We start from the raw sequence: 17,982 nt of genomic DNA, 5'->3' as shown, positions 1-17,982 counted from the left end.
TTGCCGAGTGCTCATCAAAGATAAGCGACACTGTCCTATTTACAACATCTGATTTCTCGAAAATGCATTTGTCCAGTGGTCCTTTCAATAGGGAAATCCAAATGTACTCTGTCTTCTAAGAGTTCCCATAATATTATATCACGGTGGTGGCTTGTTTAGTGCTGACACCCTCAGGCCATTTCATAATGCCCAGGGAGACAAAAAAGTAGATAGGTGTGTAATGCAGTCCCAGGACTTTTACTGGGCCGGGTATTACTGTGCTGAGCACCGGCAGTTTTTTAACGGGGGCCTCGAAATGTGACTCTATCGGGCTCTGTTTTGTACCCTGGCATAGGCCGTCTGTTTTTTTCGTTAATCTGTGAGGGGGGATTTCATGGTAATTCGAAACCTGGATTGCCAATCCACGTCTTTCTGCTCCATTTCATCCACCTTGCTTATTTCTGTTATGCTCTGCTTTGATTTGTTATTTTCTTCTCCTGTATTTATTCTTCTCTATTTCCTCCTTTATTTACGTTGTTAATCTTTGGACATTTTTGATTTCTTAATTTCTCTTTTTCATCATTCTATCTTTATTGTGCCGTTTCTATTTTCCGCCCTATTTTCTTTTCACTCAAGTTATCCCATTTCCTCAGTTGCATTCCATTTCTGTTTCATTTTACTCCTTTCTCTAGCATCCTTTCTTTTTACATATTTTTCCTCTTTCATTCCTTTGGTAGATAAAAGACATTGTCATTTACAACGCCAATACCTCTAACTCTCACAAATGCGAGACCAATTTGCATTGCAAATGCTTGTTTTTCAGTGTCTTCACTTTCCTTGTCAGAGCCTGGTAAGCATTGAGCGTCTGCACGCTTCCATCTGACATGCGTGATAGATGGCTCTATTAAAACAGCTGCTTATTACAACCCTGCGTGTCGCGCATTTTACACTGAGGTTTCCCAGCAGCGCAGCGGTGAGTAATGAGCAAGCGCTCCCCTTGAGTATTTTTTTTTAATGCCATATAACTTCTTTAAATTTGGCGTAATTTTGAAACTTCCCCTTTCCTTAGTGATTTTAGACGCTTAGAGCAATCAGATGACTCTGACCCGCACTGCAATACGAAGGTAGTTGCATTTGTATTTCTACCGCTTGTGGTATGTCTAACTCATGCTGGCCATTTTTCTTAATGCACAGTTTCGCTCTAAATTAGGTTTGTCTATACTTCATCCCTAGATTGACCCGGATACAGTGCTTACTTGAACCATTATTTCCCTAAGTCCAGGTAATGTGTTTCTTCCCAACGCGCACCATGCTATGTAATACTTCCGGGGTGAGACTTAGAGGGAACTTCAAACGTGCGTTCCTGAATAGCGCCTTTCTCCGCATATACTTTTATAGATTATTTAATATGTCAGTGACAGCCGACTAATCCGGCATGACACAGCGGTGACTTTCAACAGAGTAAGTGACCTTCTCTTGGCCCCATTTTTAACCTTTTTAAACTTAGTATTTCCATTACTGACCCTGCACCTTAACCTTTCAGGTGCCGTTTTTCGCTCCCCCGCTTAAGGAGCCCACGCGCCCTTGCACATCTGCAGCCTCTGTCGAGAGGCTTTTCATGGTAATATACCACTGTTTTGACTCAGCCCATTAATATATGCAGATTTAAAATTCTGGTTTACATGACTACATTTCTAAGGTGTTTTCATGCTTTTCCCTAGATCTCTCTCTCCCCTACCCCTACACTTCTGTCCTGATGAATACCCCATCGTGAGGGATTCAACCATGGCTACATAATGTTTTTATAAAAGTATGACTAATAGGTTCAAGGAGTGAGCCACATGTTTTCTAAGTGACGTATTGTGTTGCTATACACTTTACCCTGCAGTCACCTTCCTATCCTCACTCGAATCACAATCACCCCACCTTTTCTTCCCCTTTCGTTCCCTTCTAGGGGCATTTTCGTATGGAATAGTATGTAAATATTGACACTAACAGATCGATGTCCAGTGTGAATAAAACACTGTAAGCAACACATACTCTTTGACTTATTTTTGTATTTGAATTTTTCTTTTGATTTATGTGAATTCTGTATATTGTAATATCGTTTTTGGGACCACTGTTCCTATGTACATGTATTCCGTATGGCTTCCCTTTTCACTTACAATGTCCAATAATCGTCATGAATATTGCAGGGGCATATGTGCTCAAGCAGAAATGTCCTCACAAGCGATATTGTGCACCCTGCCTTAGGACTATAAGGCCTGCTATAGGGATGTCTTACCTATATCCCATGCAGTGTCTGTGGGCATGGCACACAGATGTGGGCCATGTTGACTCTTCAGTTTTGTCTACACCAAGGCCTGCAATCTGCAATGGCAGTGTGCATGGTCTTAATGATGGGACCCTAGGGTGGCACAATTTGTGCTGCTACCCTTGGGGTCCCTCTTCAGTGCCAATGCCCAAGGTACCAGGGGCACCATTCATTAGGGACTTACAAGGGGTCCTGAAGTTGTGCCAGTTGTTAAACTAAAGGTACAGTTTAGGGAAAGAGCTCTGGCACAGGGGACCTGGTTGGCAAGGATCCTGCGCACTTCCAGTCAAAGTTACATCATTTTCCAGGCAAAAAGTGGGGGCTAACCTGTCCAAAAGAGGCACTTTCCTACAGAATGAAACATTTTGCCCACCCCTCAATACAATGTGTTCTCAAGTGTGTCTATAATGTCAGTACCATACATTTTGGTGAGCAAGTGTTTGTTGTTTGTAGTGCAGTATAATAAGAGAGCATCTCTGTGATGTAATAGGACAGTTTTCGTTACTATGGTGCAGTGTAGTGTCATGTATTAGTAGTGTATGGTAAGATATTGTCTTTGTGATACAATGCAGGCAGTTAGTGCTCCTATTACACATTTCAGTGTAAAGGGTTAGTATTTTCACATAACAGGATATTTTCATGCAAGTCCACCAAAAAGAAGTGCCATGGAGCTATTAACAGATGAGAGATGTTTTTGTTACCCAATCAAACGTTCTGATTTTACTGACAATGGAAGTATAAAAGGCTGAGTGCAACTGTCAGGATTTGAACCTGTGATGATGAGGGCCAAGCAATCGTGGTGTCCAGTGTGCATAGCTAGAATCCTTACATTTCACCATTGAAGTGTGGCTTATTAGAATCCCTCTAAAACTACACACCTTTATATAAGATACCATATGTTGCTGTGCTGAGCTGAATGATCTAGGATGCAGTGCAGTGCAGAAGGTTATTGACCCTCTGGTGCATTGTAGACTAGTGGGTTAGGTTCCTTAGTGTTGAGTCTAGCATTTGTGGGTGCTATCTATCTCTTGAATGCAGTGCAGTAGTGTGCTGCTCCTGGGATGCAGTGTAGGTGATGGGAAAATCTTCCTTAAATACAGTGTTGTGTTGTGCATCAATTTTTCCGGTTTAGTGATTTTATTGATCTCTAGGATGCAGCACATTGTAGTGTGTTAATAATAGTTGGATGTAGTGCAGTGACCAGAGGACGCAGAGGAATGTGGTGAGTTAACCTGTATGGAAATTGGTGTAATTACTTAGTACCTTAAGGGTGCTCTCCAGTATGGTGGTTTATTATCCTTGTAATGCACTGTACTGTGTTGAGTAGTGTCCCTAGCAATCTGTGCATTCTGATGGGCAGCTATCCCTACTGTGTAGTAGATTGATGTTGTGTGGGTCGGAGCAGTGTGTTGTTTTAATATCTATATGGAACAATACAGTATAGTAGTAGATTAGTTTTGCTGATTGCAGTGCATTGTGATTGAGCAATATCTCTACAATGAAGCACTGCCTGGAGGGAAACACCTCTAATACAGAATGGTGCAGATTCCTAGATGTCTGAGGGTGCAAAGCAGTGGATTCACTCAAGGTGGCCTTTGCCACTATCTCTTGGATACAGTTGCATGTATGGATAGTATCCTTAGACTGAAGTGCAGCATGGAGGTAAGTGTTACCACAATAGAGTCAATGGATGCCTCCAGGACACAGAACAGCATGGTGAGTTACTGACTCCATGATTCAGTGTGGTGAGCTACTGCTTTTAGAATGGACTGTTGGTGTTCTATGAATGCACTACATTGCAATGTGTTAGCACCAATAGGGTTCATTGTGGTATGTTGTACAGATCTCCATAAGCTGCTTTACAGTGTGAAGATAAATGTCCTTCATGTCCACTAGAGTGTTTTTGTTTAGTATACCAAGGATGCAGTATGGAGTATCCATTTAGTATCAATAAAATACAGTGCAGTGGTTTGCTTTAGTTGTATTCCAAAGATACACCAAATTTTTCTGAGTTATTATCAATTTCGTAAGCCAAAAGTGTAGCTTGAGTGGTTGGTGTTCCGGAAAAGTATTGCAACATGATGAGCCTATGCACCTTGGGTTAAGTCCATTGGGGTTGGTTAACACCTCCAGGATGTGGCTCATTTTGGTATGTTAGTGCCCCAATCAGGCAATGTGCTACGATGTGTTAGATTTCATAAAATGCCGTGAGTTGCTATTTGCTAGCTTCCCTAGCGTTTGTGTCCATAAGATATCATGCAGTGAGGTTGTTACTGTTCCTAGGGTGCCCTGCATCAGAGAGGATTAGTGTCTCTGGAATGTTACACAATGCCCATGCAGTGCTCTAAGGTGAGCTGATATCCCTTGGATAAAGAGAAACGTGGAGGCAGTATGCTGGGCCAGTGGGCAGAGAATTTTGCATTTAAATATGGAGGAATAATTTTTTGAAAATGCATTGAAGTAACTGTCCACAAAGAACTGCAGATTGCAAGTTGGTGTTTATGGAATGTTGCACGGAGCTATGTCACATTGCAAGATGGCGGCTCAGTGAAAAAGCTCTGGTGCTGGGGGACTCCAAAGCAGTTTTTTCCTGCTCCACTGATGGTTGTTTGATGATTATCCAGGGCTGGAGGTGTACAGGAGGGGCATGCCTTAGTTACGTCCCCCACTGCCGCCACTAGAGTCACCTCATCGGTGCAGATGTTGGCATCCTCCTTCCCTCTACCATCCAGTCTGGAGCCAGAGAACACACGGATCTCCTCAAGGCATGCAAACACCCTCAGTCCAGCGGCCATAGCCTGTGCCTGCAAGCAATCCTGTGCGACCTGGAGGAGACAGGAGAGGGGGGTGGAGTGCCCACTGTGCTGAGGCTGCAGAAAATGACTCACCTCAGACTGCATGGATAAGCTGCCTCAATGCCTCTCCTGTATAATACACAGAGGTCTGTTGGATTGTGAAGCCAGGCAGATTTACTCCTGAGAGGCCCAGTGGATTTACTCGTTTTACTCATTGAAACCGCTCCCTCACTGGGAGGTACTATCCCTCAGGGACCCATCCTGGCCTGACCAACCCTGTCACTACCCACCTTGGTAGGCGACTACCACCTTCTGAGACTCTGGCAGCCCTGCAGGACCCAGACTCAGCCAAATGGCTTTAGGAGGATCAGCAGGACTAGAGAGTTGTTGGCTGTTGACCCCCTGTGCTGTATGCCTCCCCAACTCTGCTACTTTCTGGAGGTATCAGCACTCACCTGACCTACTCCCCTGGCTGCTGCTCATGATGACATCATTAAGCGGTAGTGGCCTTCAGGGGACTGAGCCTATGAGGACACAGTAGGATTTGGACATACACTGGAACTAGGGAGAGTCCGTCTGTTGTCTGTTGCTTCTGCGTGCCCTCCAGACATTAGAGCACTCATCTCCACCACCGGTGTTACCTGAGCCCTACCAGCAGAGCGTCGGAATGCGACAGGGTCATATTGTCACTGCCTTACTGGTCCCCAGTGGATTCATCCCTGCTTCAAGGTTTATGAGGTGACAGCCTTCTGTTGTCCAGCTATACTTAACCTGCTCTGTGAAAATCGTCTCCCATCTTGCCATCACTCACTACACCAGTGATCTAGATCCCCTATGGTTGCATGTGGCTAGTGCCTGGGGACATCCTCCGAATAGAACTCTTCTGCATTGAATGCCGAACCCTCACTGGTGTCTGACTCTAAGGTGACCAGACAATGTCAACTTTTTATCCCACTATCACTACCATGGCCTCCAATATCAAAACCCTGCTCTACGACCTCTCACAAATGCACCTGCATTGTCACTCCACAGACAAGAATGTAAATGGACTATATGGCCAACATCCAGACTGAGGGGTCGATATTTAGAAACTACAAAGAAAAGTTTCAGATTTGGGGGACTGCGCCCGGAAGATAGATGTCTACTATGTGGGGTTCCGGTGGGCATGGAGGGTGATGATATGCTTGGAATCCTTAGTTCTGTCCTACCTACCCTGACATACTCAACCTTTACGGAAGCCCTGGAGTTCCAGCCACGCCCGGACTGGCCTTGCCGGGCACCGGGCAATCCCCCGGTAGGCTGGATGGGGTGGGGGCCGGTTTTATGACAGGAGGCCGGTTCTGTTGCTGGGGGCCGATTTGGCTGTGTCGGACCGACCGTGCAATGTAAAGTCAATCATAACATTGCATTAAGCACAACCAGGCCGCCTGAGCACAACGATTCTCTCCAGGCTGCATAAAATGCTGGTGCTCGGTCCGTGGGTCACGTGACGTGAGCAGTGACCCGCCGACCGATTTCAATGTAATTTAGGCAGCAGCAGGCAGCCTACTAGGTTAAACCTGACTCATTAAAATAATTTTATTTAAAAAGCACCTGACCATGTGATCATTGATGTAGACGCGCACAGCGCGTAGATGATGTCACCGCCTGCGAGTCTGCGCGCCGTGGTCTGGGGGCAGGGGGTCATCTGCTGCCTGGTGAAGCTCATGCGCATTTGGCTCTTAATGTGCGTGATGACTCTCTGAGGCGAGGTCGAGGAGGCGAGGCCAGGGACTGGGAAAGTCGGCACCCCATAATTTTATTCTCCCCTGTCTGCCGCCCGCAGGTGAGTCTATTTGCGACTGGACCAGACGCCGTCCAGTCATTTAAATTGAATTCAATAATCCTCCTGCTTCTGGCCTGATCATCGATGGTTGCCGGGGCCTAGGCCCTTGCCCCTTAGGCCCCTTTTGATTTTTTAAATTCTTTCTGGGCCTGGCCCGGTCGCAAATACCGTGGCACTGTCTGTTGCGAGTCTCAACAGACAGTGGGTGCCACAGTGGCACTAGCTGTTGCGACCGGGGCGGGTGGGCCAGAAGTTGAATGATCATGGCTGCTCTCATGTTGAAACAGCGCGCGCTGGCTCTGCTTTCCTGTCGAAGTAAGGGTGCATTGTGCAGGGGCATTGTTGTGACGTGAGTGATTGGAGCTTTGACACAAGGAGGGTTATCAGGCCTGATGGTTATGTTGGCAGGACCGCCTGAAGTGCCCCTAATTCTGGTGTAATATCCTTAGGTCGGGTTGTCCGTGTATGGAGCTGGTAACGCTGTACGTGTCCTACATGGTGTCAGCCTCGCCCTTACATAGAATTATCCCCGTCTTCCAGTTCCAGCAGCACTTGCACTTGCCATCGCTAACATTGAAAATTGCTGTTCCTCATGACCTCTCGTTAATGACGCTCATTTGCACATGATTTACTGTTACCAGAGTAGATTGGGATGAAAGTTAATTTGTGGAGATAGACATGAACGCTGCTTTTTGAAAGGCTCGCAGGTCAGAGAAGAGCTCAGTTAAGATTGAACAAAATGAGAACTATCCGGTTTGGGTCATGCTGCTGACTTTGCTGAAACAATGTAGGCAGAGTACCACATTGTCTTTATTTTTACTCTAAATTTTACATACTAATCGGCGAACAGGTGATCTGTATTTAATGTGCGATGTGTTCCTTCTTGATTTCGCCTGCATCAGCAGAAAAATTGCGTTGGTGGCGGGGAGACAAGCCTGTGAAAATACAGGGCACTGTGATTAAATGTCTGTGGACTTTGTTTTAAACAGTTCTGGGAAACCTAAATTACCATTTAAAAAAAATCTCCCAAATACATCTAAATGACATTTAAAAAAATCTCCAAAATAGATGAAAATCTACAAAATAGATGAATTAAAGCTGCCTGATTAAATGCAAAAACATGATTCATTTGCTTCAGCATTCTGCCTTCAGTTCTTCCACTGTGAGAGAGTGGACACGTTTCTCAGGCTCAGCAAAGCAAAGTTTTCAATCAACGCCTCAATTTTGCCACCATCTAATTAAACAACACTATTGGAATTAGCATGTAGATATTCCCTTTACTAGAAATAAGTTTCATACCGATGTGGCACTCCTCGTTTTATAACCTATCCTCCTGAATTACTGAACCTGGGAAAGCAAAAGGGGCCTAAGGTGCAAGGGCCTAGGCCTCAGAGGGGTGATGCCTAAGTTTGCGCTGACGCCTGTGAACATTTGCACGTTTTGCCTGAATTCAGTTGTGCCGCAGTCTACCCTACAACAGTGGGTCATTGAGGATGGGAATTGGGAAAGAGAGTAGAAGGAAGAGGAGACAAGAGGAATAAGTGGGAGAAGGAATGAAATCAAGTAATAGGGTGAAAGGAAGGAGGAACAAGGGTAAAGGAGGGAGGAATGAGAGAGCATTAACCATGATAGGAATTAAGTGAAGTATCTTAGGTGATCATGGAGAAATGGTAGGGAAAAGAACGGAACACAATGGAATGAGAGGGGAGATTATATTTAGAACATGGGTTAGAAAAAAGGAGAGACAAGGAGGATAAGAACTGAAAGGATAAGAGAGCAGAGGAAAAAGAGGAAAATCAAATGGCAAAAAAGGTTTAAGAATGGAGAATTTGACATCTGAGTAAAAAGCGTAGAAGGCAGGATTAGGAAAAAGAGTAGCAAGGGAAAGAAAGGTAACTGGGAGAATGCCCTTCTTTCTGGGAAATAACACGTTTAAAAAAAAACCATGATAAACAGCTAGATGAAAGATTATTGAATCTGGCTGAAAGTACTTGAACAGGAGTGAATGCGAAGAAGGACATCTCATAGATAGGAAATGTGTTTAATAGCCAAAGTAGTGCAGTCAGAACATCCTATAATATAGGAGCTAAACTTGCAGTTGAGGGAGATGGTGGTCTTGTTGTAACTGGTGCTCCTCAGTGAGACACTAGATGCCACCCCCAGTGTATTTATTAAAATGCAAACAGAAAATAAGATGCATAGTTTCTAACGCATGGTAATCAGAATATTGGTAATGAAATTGTTCAAAAATGTCAAATTCATACTATGAAATTCTCATTGTACAAGTTCATGACATTTAAGACAACAGCCAACACATGTTTCGCCAAAGTGTAAAACCGCTTCCTCAGGGCTCTTTCTCTCAATTAGGAAAAGTTACTCTTTCCATCTATTTATCACATATTGTGTTCCAAATTAAAAATATCAATGTATCTTGTTAGGACGGTTTATTCTGTTTTATTTATTCATGAAGTGTTTTTCTTGCCCAGCATTTAGTACAATACCTCTATCTTCCCAATGCATGCACCAGATTTACCTCAGTTGGTACTGCCTGTGCATATTCTCTTCCAAATAGAAGCAGTCTCTACTGTATCATACCTGTAATATAGCATGAGTTCCTTCCGACCTGCAGCATGCCAGCTGTTTGGTGGTTTACCCCACCTACTTGCATCGTAGCTTGCAGACTGTACAGTTGTACATGACCTGTGTGGCTACCCAAGGCCATCTCAGCCTACTGCCTGTGCAAGTGCATTCTTGCCTGTCCTTGGTGCGCCTCTTTCCTTTCCATAGCTTAACACAGAGTCAAATAAAGCTGTCTCTAGGCCAGACTTAAATAAGAAACACATATGTGCCTGTGGTGTTGAATGCCTGTCCACGCTTCTACCGAGCCCATAGCTTTTTCTTATATCCTTGGAAACAGTCATTATCTTCACAAGGAGCACAACGCAGGACATGGTTTTTCCTAGACCGGAAAACAAGCAATCCCCTCTTGCCAACAAGACCTGTTCTACCATTGGTTGGTTTGATGGTCTGTGGTTAGTAGGGGTTTTGCATGGCCCCAGCTCGAAACCCTCACAGTGCAAACTCAATGAGCACAGCGCGCCCTTTCCACGTCTGATAATGAGCTCACTGGTGTGATGAACATGGAGGATTTTCCTTGCTTGGCACAAATGTGTGCATAGGCCGTGTGATTATAATATATGATGGTGCACTGTTTGTTTTTTTATCCTGCGAGGGCTTTATCTTAGAAATACTGTGATAAAACTGTTTGGTCAAACTCTTACAATGTCCTTCACATGCATCTTTGTCCTCTCATCAAAGCTCCTCCATCCATCCGTATATCCATCCATTTAAATGGGATTACTCTCAGTAGTCCCCTCCAGGTTCTTTTGAGATTCAAAAGGCTGCGCACACACGATGCACATGTAAAGCACATGCCTTTCACAAAGTGTCCTACAAGTTATCACACAAGTGAATTGTCACATAAGTAGTGTGCCCTTGAGGACAACCTATGCTTCACGTTCACGGTTAAGCTAAATGGTTGGTAGGGTCTGTAACTATTTGCTGCTGATACAATGGAAGTGGAATATGCCAATTATTAACTCCTCAAAGTAAATGGACATACGGATCTGCTTATCTGCTTCACATAACATTCAGAATACTTGAAAAGAACTTTAAAGAATATGCATCCGTAAACTCTCTCCTGTGTTAAACATTCAAAATGATACTGGGACTTCATGGGGAGATGCTCTTCAAGGATGGTGAGCTGTGGCACTAGTCTTCCACAGGCCTCCCCTGTGAAGTGTTTTTTAGATACATTATTGTTCATACTGACTGCTGAGACATGGTTAGATAAGTCCTTGTTGGCCTCAGATTCCTCAAAATTAAATGCAGGTTTGATCTGCTTTATTACATCAAAAGCCATTTTTGTTGGCTCTTAGGGCTCAGTGCACTTTACCAGCGCTAACCAGTGCTGAAGTACTTGTGCTCTTCCCTTTAAACATGGTCAAACTGGCAAATTTAATTTACTTGTAAGTCCCTAAAAATGTGGTACTACATGTACCCAGGGACTGTAAATTAAATGCTGCTAGTGGGTCTGCAACACTTATTGTGCCACCTACATAAGTAGCCTATTCAAACATGTGTCAAGGCCAGGGCCTGTCATTGCAGTCTGCCTGTGCAGTTGTAAAACTGCCATTTTGACCTGGCACAAGGAACCTTTTGCCAGGCCTAAAAATATGCCCTTTTACTACATATGTCAGCAGGATGTCACCACTAGCGCAAGCCCTTTCCATAAGGCAGGGTGCAGTATGCAGAGTATTTAAATAGTTTGGCATATGCTTTTAAATTTGATGTGTCCCGGTATAGGCGAGGCTGAATTAGGTAATCATTTACTATGCTTTAAAAGTTAATACAATCTAGTATGTAATGTAAGATGTGTTCAAAAATGCTTTGTTTTGGCCTTTCTGTCTCCCAAATTTTCTTGGGGAGGGGGGACAAGTTCAACCCCCCCAAACTCCCCCTAGTAGTGGTTGCTCACTGCGCTTGCTCGCTACACACCATGTGGGGGCTGGTCTCACTTTTATTTCTCTCTGATTTACTACTCGTGTCTATTTTTGGTGCTCTCTGAAAGAATGTCTATGGGTACATATGACTGGGTGGGTAACCTGGTGCTCTTGAAGGTCATCATCTACTATTTACTGTGGTTTGAAAGTTGATACAATTGAATATGTAATGAAAAATGTGCTGTAAAATTCACCATTTTGGTCGGTTGTTTTCCAAAATTTTCTTGGGGGGAGAAGCCCCCCTAACCCCCCTAGTAGCGGTCGCGCTGGACGGGGGCTGGTCTGCCAAATTTGACGGGGGCTGGTCTGCCAAATTTTGCCAGGGATTATTTCAATTCCCAGTCCGGCCCTGGTTCCAGCTGGTGCACTGAATGAGGGTGCACTTGGCATGTGCTTCCTAAGCTCCCAGAGCAATCATAGCATGTCTCTTATGCCAGAAGATACAGAAAATAGTGTACTTAGAATGTAGTTTTAGTATCCTCAGAATGCATGCAGTGCAATCCTACCTAGTGTGGTGAATAATAGTTGCTATGGGATTCACTGTCACGACTTACTCCCACGAGGGTGCAATGCAATGTGTTGGGTTGATATCTCAAGAATCCATTTTATTGACTTATTTCCTATAGGATGTCTTGCAGATTGATTGTCGAGACCCTATGTATTCAGTGCAATTTTGTAGCGTCTTTATGATATAGCTTAGTGCGGTGGCTTATGCCTCAATTATGTAGTGCAATGTGATAAGTAAATATTACTAGTGTACATTCAAGTGTGGTGGGTCAGACTCTCTGGGACATAGTGCAGTATGCAGGTGAGTGTCTAGGATACAGTGAATTCTGCCGGGTTAGTGTTCCTCATATATATTGGAGTGCAGGAGTTAGTGTCCCTTCAACACTGCATTGCTTTGGCAAGTGTCTCTTGGAAGCAATGCATTATTGCAGAATAGTGTGCATCTTTAAACACTGAGACGTGGCGGTTCAGTGCAGCATGTGGACAACAACCTGCAATGTGCTAGGTTGGTGTCCTAAAATGTCAATGTATGGTGTGTGGGTCAGTGTCACTCTGATATAATTCATTGTGGAGTGCATTGCCCAAATCAGATAGAGCACCCTGATGGACTAATATTCGTAAATATCCACAGCCATGGTTGGGATTGTTCAATTCTTTTAAGAAAGGATTGAAAAGCCTCAATGTAGGAATGTGGAGTATTATGTGGTGATGTTGGTTAGGCTTTACCATGAAATACTATCACAAACACCAAAGATGGTCTTTGGATTCACACTAATAAATATTTAGCTTAGTCCTGGTAGTGCAGACAGGCTTTACTAGAGGAACATGTGTTAAGCACTGCAGAGTACCAACATTGACGATAAGTAATTGACACAACTCTAAAGAAATCTGACATTAACTTATAAAAATAAAACACATTGATGCCGATTCCGATCCTGGAAAAATTTTCCCCGTACGAATCGTATCCGGATTTTTTTCCGTACGAATCGTACAAGTACCGTACAAACTGGCAAGTACGATTCGTATGGGAAAAAGTCCATACGAATCGCATTGGGAAAACTCCCCCACACGTCCTCGGGTCGGAAAAAGTGTCCGACACGTCCCCGGACGATTATCCGTACGAATCGGAAAAATGAAGTCAGAGCGCGCAAGTACGATCTGTCCCGTCCGTCCGAATGTACACCCGTATGGAAAAAAGACCGTCCGGAGCGAACTTCAATACCAACCATGGAGACATGTGCCCGCATACGTACGAGATGTACCCCCACCCGTGTATGTACGAGTCGTACCCCCACCCGTGTATGTACGAGTCGTACCCCCACCCGTGTATGTATGAGTCGTACCCCCACCCGTGTACCCCCACCCGTGTATGTACGAGTCATACCCCCACCCGTGTACCCCCACCCGTGTATGTACGAGTCGTACCCCCACCCGTGTACCCCCACCCGTGTATGTACGAGTCGTACCCCCACCCGTGTATGTATGAGTTGTACCCCCACCCGTGTATGTACGAGTCGTACCCCCACCCGTGTACCCCCACCCATGTATGTACGAGTTGTACCCCCACCCGTGTATGTACGAGTCATACCCCCACCCGTGTACCCCCACCGTGTATGTACGAGTCGTACCCTCACCTGTGTATGTACGAGTCGTACCCCCACCCGTGTATGTACGAGTCTTACCCCCACCGTGTATGTATGAGTCGTACCCCCACCCGTGTATGTACGAGTCGTACCCCCACCCGTGTATGTACGAGTCGTACATACACGGGTGGGGGTACGGCTCATACATACACGGGTGGGGGTACAACTCGTACATACACGGGTGGGGGTACACGGTGGGGGTACGACTCGTACATACATGGGTGGGGGTATGACTCGTACATACACGTGTGGGGGTACGGCTCATACATACACGGGTGGGGGTACGACTCGTACATACACGGGTGGGGGTACACGGGTGGGGGTACGACTCGTACATACACGGGTGGGGGTACACGGGTGGGGGTACGACTCGTACATACACCGGTGGGGGTACGACTCGTACATACACGGGTGGGGGTACGGCACGTACATCCGCGGGGTCTGGGGGGGGTTTGGCGCATACCGGACCCCCAATTCCACTCGCATCGCGCCGTACTTCGCTTTTCCGGCACTTTTTGGGTGCCGTAAAAATATTGCCGTCCGGACTGGTGTTGGTACGATTCGTACTTCCTGGTTCGTGAAATGCAGCCTGCATGCGTCCCGACGTCACGTCGGCGCTGTCCCGGATCACATTGGTATGTGTTTTTACAGTCGGTCGGTGTTTTTTCCGACTCGTACGGAAATGGTGTTTCCGTACGAATGGTACTTGCAAGTTTGTAGGGTTATTTTACCGGGTACGAGTCAGACAGAGAAAACCCTCCGACCGACGGTTCGTACCCGGTTTTTCCAGGATCGGCATCGGCACCATTATGTTCCTAATTTAGACACCAAAATGAACTTTATCAGATACACATAGCCCAACCTTCAGTCCAACGCTGAGAGAGTCTTCCTTACTTTTCAGCAAAGGAGAATGTAAAAAAAAACAGGCTGTACTATTGCAGGACCTGCTCTGCCTCACATTCTCCTGTCAAGGTCACTTCCACAGGGCAGTTGACCCATCTCAACAGTAACAGGACAAAAACTAAACTGGACTTCATCTATGTACCACCTTTACCTTCTTCCACTTTTAATCAGGGGAGTGAGGTGCACACCTATTCAAACCCTATCTTAGCCAGAGAAACACCGTGGGACATTTGAACAAGCCCCTATCGCCACCACGTCACTTTTAAGGATGTTGTGGTGGGGATAGGCCTTATGTACAAGGTAGCGTTAAGCCACTTAATGTGGCTTAACGCTGCCTTGTACATAAGGCGCGCTTTCACGCTATGGTGTACAAGGGTGGCGTACATAGGAGGCAGCACCAAAATTAAGACCAGGAAAACCCTGGTCTTAAGTTGGCGAAACAAGGAGAAATGCATTATTTCTCCTTGTTTTTGCTTTTTCCATGTGTGTTGCCTGCCATGGTTTGTTTATGTACAGGATGGTGTCCCTTCATGTACATAAACAAACCTTTAAAAAAATTCGATTTGTCACTTTCATATGTGCTGCATGAAGCAGCACAAATGAAAGTGACAGAATTGCAATTTAGGATAGTTTATGTGCAGGAAGGGACACCTTCCTACACATAAACAATCTTCCCCTGCACGCAGACACCCTTGCACTCTGGTGCAAGGGTGTCTGCGTTGGTGCTAAGTTGTTAAACTTAGCGTCATGGCAGGGGGGAAACGCAAGGCTGCACCACATTCTTGTAAATATGGTGCAGCTTTGCATTTCAGAAGTGGTGGAGCATGTTGTTAAGCCAAGGATGCTAACGACAAGCTCCGCCACTTCATAGTATATATTCCCCCTAATTTACCCACAGAGGTTACCCAACACTTGAGCAACTCCACCATGACTACCAGGAGGGGGACCTAACTTTCTTTTGACTATAGGATCTGCCTCCCATGCCAAGTACAGTGCTGTCATGAAGGCCAGCACCCACCAGAGGCCACCACTGACAGCTGTCAGTATCCAAAACCACACCCTAAGCTCTCCATTGACAGGTGAATGAGGTACCTTACTTAACTGTGAGTTTGTGGAACCTCCTTCACTGTTCAGTGTGGGGGGCAACCACTTCCTGTTCTGACACCCTTCTCCCACTCCTTCTTCAGTAAGTACAAGGGTGACAGTTTGATTTTGCACCATTGCCTGACTTGTCAGGACCTCTTTGGGGTAAGGAGAAGCCTTCCCAGTGCCAACTTTGTGATTCTGCCTTACTGGGTTAAAATACCCTCAGCTTACTGGATCTCTAGATAAGAGAGGCTTCCCTTTCCTTTTCTTACTCTTTTTTCCTTTCTTTTGGGACCTAAGTTTCATATCTTAAGGGACAGGATCCCCAGGATCTTTGGGTTGGCTGGTGCCCTGGGCCACTGCCCCTTCTGGGATCAGGCCACCTCTGGAAGGTCATTGCCTAGGATACAATGTAGGGGAAGGTCGGGACTGACTACCACCCTATACCAGCTAAAGGTATCCCTTCTCTCCAGGGGCACTAAGGCTAAAGGTCTGGTTGTGACCTCCCCTGGGACTACCCTTACTCTTCTGTCCTCCCCTGGCAGATAGCAATCTGGGGACACTAACCTCTCAACCACTATTGTATGACTGGCACCTGTGTCTCTCAAGGCAGTGGTAGGGCTCTCATTCTCCTTTTTTGCAAAAGGACGGTGCACCAAGAAAAAGTCTTTTCAAATGATCCAATTTTTGTTCTTTTATTCTTTGTCAACTTTTTAGAAATTCGGACTCAGCCAACGCGTTTCGTTCTTATGAACTTCGTCAGGGCTGAAAATGAGTATAGATACAAACATATATATAAAACACCATATGTACATCACGAAACACAACATACCACAATACTCATAATACATAACAAAAATATTGTGATACTATACATTTATATACAAATAAGAAGAAATATGACACAAACTACACATGTAAATACACCACAGACAATGTTCAGAGTTTTAAGACATTTAGCCAGTTAAATATCAGAAACAAGAGTTAAGCAATTGGAGCAACTACTTAAATGTCTGACCTAAATATGTATGCGGCCTGACACATAAAATAGAACATTTAATATAGAGGTAATATGACAGCAATCCCTACATGAACGTATTGAATTCAAGACTTTAGCGATTTTGGATAGATGGCCCCATATGTAAAGGGGCCTAAAGAATTATAAAGGTGAATTATCTATCAAGAATGCTTCAAAAGGAATATTGGGAATTATTATGACTACCGCCCACATTCAAAAAAATTATTTTTTTTATGCCGATTCTTACCATAGATAATTGCTTAAAGGCAACCTCCAGAACTTTCAATAGATAGTCAACTTCCAATTGGCATTGATTGAAGTTGTTCAAAAAATTGTGTGGCCTAGTAAAAACGGATTACGAAATTAACATGACCAGTTACGTACCCAATGGGTTAAGGTAAAAGAAAACACGGAAAACAAGGAATTCCGAGAGGAAAGCAAGAATAATCTTACCTCTTAAATAGTCAAGTGGTGCATATACAATTAAGTCCTATGTATATCACCAAGTAAATCGATTGTAAACAGGACTCCCAAGTAGATCCATAGAAAACGAAATCAATAGTGAGTCAACATTATAGTTGCATATTTAGTGCCAATGTGTGGGCTCCATTTTCTAAAAGAAGAAATGGAGAATGCCATGAGCACATACTTCTAATCCCACACCACAACATCATTCTCCAACCCAATTCACAACTGGATCCGCAGAGTTAACCACGCATCCTTAATCCATTGCTACACATTCAAGGGGGTCATGAGGGCCACTATCAATCACGTCGAATGCCAACTGCTATATGAATTTCCGCAGTACATAAAGAATATACTGTCTTGTGAAGCGATGTTTTTAAAGACCATTATCCTGTTCTTACTTACAGTAAGAAACGGTAATATGTAAAATGCTTAATGTGCTTAATATGAGAAGCATCCACTTCCAGATGGTACTTTTGCAGAGATCCATCTATTAAACAGTGCTAAAGTGGAAAACATCAGAAATCGCTGGCACAGATTCGGCATGGTAAGATTGCTATGTTGCTATGTTAAGAATACGCTCCGAATATAGTCATGAAATATTGCACTTGAAGCGTCACCCGAACTCCCGCCATAAAGACCAAATTAAAGGTACAAAATAAATCTTTATATTTCTTGACATATCGAAAGAGATATCTCAGATAAACTGCACAGAATACCTCTACGAACCGCTCAATGTAATAGGGCTACGTTAAGGTTCCATCTCATAATAGATGCGTAACGAAAAGCACCGGCATCCCAGTCTTACCGTATGAGAGAGTACTTCCTCAGATTCGCGGCGACACCGTATGTCATCGCCCCTCATGTCACGTGTTTGGAATATGC

The 17,982-nt window shown here is 44.6% G+C and overlaps 1 long non-coding RNA gene across 1 annotated transcript in view; it reads right to left on the bottom strand.

Moving 5' to 3' along the window:
• LOC146806007 (uncharacterized) overlaps positions 1 to 17,982 on the bottom strand; it is a 176,119-nt gene that overhangs the window by 150,495 nt on the left and 7,642 nt on the right. The gene's annotated exons all lie outside the window — the stretch shown is intronic.

Source organism: Triturus cristatus, chromosome 8, assembly GCF_964204655.1.
Source record: "Triturus cristatus chromosome 8, aTriCri1.1, whole genome shotgun sequence".
NCBI classification, from domain to species: domain Eukaryota; kingdom Metazoa; phylum Chordata; class Amphibia; order Caudata; family Salamandridae; genus Triturus; species Triturus cristatus.
The sequence above is the reverse complement of the archived record's forward strand: the minus strand, read 5'-3'. Positions and strand labels throughout refer to the sequence as shown.